Raw genomic sequence first — 2,311 nt, 5'->3', positions numbered from 1 at the left:
GTTTACTGTTGTCTCGTTTCTACTAATCATCGTAAAAATTCCCTGTGAAATAATTATCCCTAAAACAATCAAGACAGTATATCTCTATAAAGGAGAGGATCGATTTAACAACAAACTCTAGATTTATCTGTATTGATTAGAGGGCATTCAGTGTAATTTTAGTGAATTATGTTTGGCTTTCATTTCCCAGTAGAAATTTTTCTTGTGATGATCAAAAGGTAAATTACAAACTACTACACGGTCTTTTGTGTGCTACCTACATAATATCCAACTATTACTTTTCAAAGAAACATTGATGTAAGAAAGGACAAAATATTGGGTTTTTTTTACACATGATATCTTACTATAAAAATCGTACAGCTGAGTTTATAGCACTTACCTAAGAGCCTGATGTCATCTTCTCAATTCATTAATACAGAAATCAGGACTGCACTAAAGAGTCTGTGCTAAAGGAACAAATCCAAGATCATCTTATGAGAATAGAATTAGAAAGATTAAGAAAGTAATATGATTTTTCTTCTTAAATAGGAGTAATTTCAAAGGAGCTGTTAACACTTTCATGTCTGAAACTTTCTTACTGGCAAGAGGGAGAACTAAAGAATCAGACAGATTCAAAGACAATTTAGTGGAGCTGTGAGTCTGACACCACTGCTGATACAGTTTAATTGAGGACTAATTGGAACTAAGAAGGCTAGTTATTTTGTCAACTGCACGTATATTAGTTCCAGTCATTTTTAATCCGATGTAACGGTGATAAAGAGTCTAACTTACTTTGTTTAGTTAATAACATTAGGCCAGAAAGGATCACCTAGTCATTTCATGTTACCCAATACACTACTAATATAAACAATGTCTAATTACACTGACTACATACTCCCATGAAATCACCAATTAGAACATTTGCTGATTCTAAATGTTCACCGTTAGAGACATTTCCACAGGCTTTCTGCGGGTCGTATTCATAAATTCTACCCCAGCTGGTAGTAAGCATAAGGGCAGAACGTGTGAGGAAAAAGTTGATTTTAAGCAGCACAAAGGACATTTAAATACTGAGACATGGTGTACTCTGTTCCCACACAAAAATATGTAAAAATTAAAGTGCACTTTTCTGTATTCCCTAGGAATATGTAATATTGCACATTTATATACTTCTTGCTGAATCAAGCAGACCCTATCGCACGTTCAAGACTCATATGATGAAAGAGGCGTGTGTTAAAATTTTAATATTTAGACCAACAGATTTAGAGTGATTTGTATTCACTTTCAAAGCTGATTTATTGACTGTGATCTGTTGCTGGTATGAATAATACCAGAGGTGACTCTTATTTATTTGTGTTACTTTACTGATGAGTCAATAACTGCCCCCTGAAAACATCAGTTCAGCACGTACCAACGTTTTACAGAGTGACACAATCAGACAATGATATTGACAGCAAGTGTGTTAAACTCAAATTAAAATCAAAATAGAAAAATACAATAAATGAGAACAATCTCTGCCTTGTCTAAAGAAAAATTGCTGACACTGTAAAAATTGCATTTTTAATGATTGAATGATTATCCCTTAAGTAATCAGGCTGAAAGATTTGCCAGTTATGTTAAAGTAAATAATAGTACATCAGTATGTGCATTGCCAGATCTAATTAACACAAAGTATTGGAAATACTGGAAGGGGTGAGACAGTTACCTGGACAACTTAAAGAAAAGAAATACCTTTACAAGGGCTGCAACCAGCGGATGTAATGTGGCCAAATGAAAATGGGATACTGCAAAAGTATCTGAAAGTATCGATGTTAACAATTGCTCTGCAGGTGTCTAAAATGCCTGGCTGCCACACGTCTGTACTGTGCAATCCTTCTCTCACTTAAACGAGTTCAAATGTTGCCACTCAGGTCAGTGGGCTAGTGTCAGCTTCTTTTCCTATTCTTCTTAGACGATGCCCCTAACATCACTAATCTGCTCACATGAAAGTTTTTTTTTCTTAGAATAAAAGGCAGCACGACAATCCACAGATCTGACCACTAGAATTGTTTGAGAGAATTAAAATGTAACTTAAAAACAACATCATGTAAATAATTGCCATTTGCTAAAAGTAAAATTAACAAATGTTCTTTTAAATTAATTGGTATACACTGATTGTGTGCTACATTGTCTTATCCAGGATATTTAAAAATGAAATATATGATAAACTTTGTCTTATTGTAATTAGATTAATAAAAGGGAGTAATTAAGACTCTTACATTTTTTTCTAAGAGCTGGAAATTATTAAACTATCCAGAAAAGAATCAAAGCTTTTACATAAAAAAATCATTCT

At 33.5% G+C, this 2,311-nt stretch overlaps 1 long non-coding RNA gene across 1 annotated transcript in view; it reads right to left on the bottom strand.

The window, feature by feature from the left end:
* LOC134510206 (uncharacterized) overlaps window positions 1-494 on the bottom strand; it is a 23,248-nt gene extending 22,754 nt beyond the window's left edge. The window contains exon 1 of the long non-coding RNA XR_010069537.1: window positions 380-494. This is a non-coding gene — a long non-coding RNA (uncharacterized LOC134510206). The remainder of the gene's footprint in view (window positions 1-379) is intronic.
* Between the last annotated feature and the right edge of the window lie 1,817 nt (window positions 495-2,311).

This window comes from Chroicocephalus ridibundus, chromosome 1, assembly GCF_963924245.1.
Source record: "Chroicocephalus ridibundus chromosome 1, bChrRid1.1, whole genome shotgun sequence".
Taxonomy (NCBI): Eukaryota; Metazoa; Chordata; class Aves; order Charadriiformes; family Laridae; genus Chroicocephalus; species Chroicocephalus ridibundus.
This window is presented reverse-complemented; position numbering and strand designations above follow the sequence as displayed.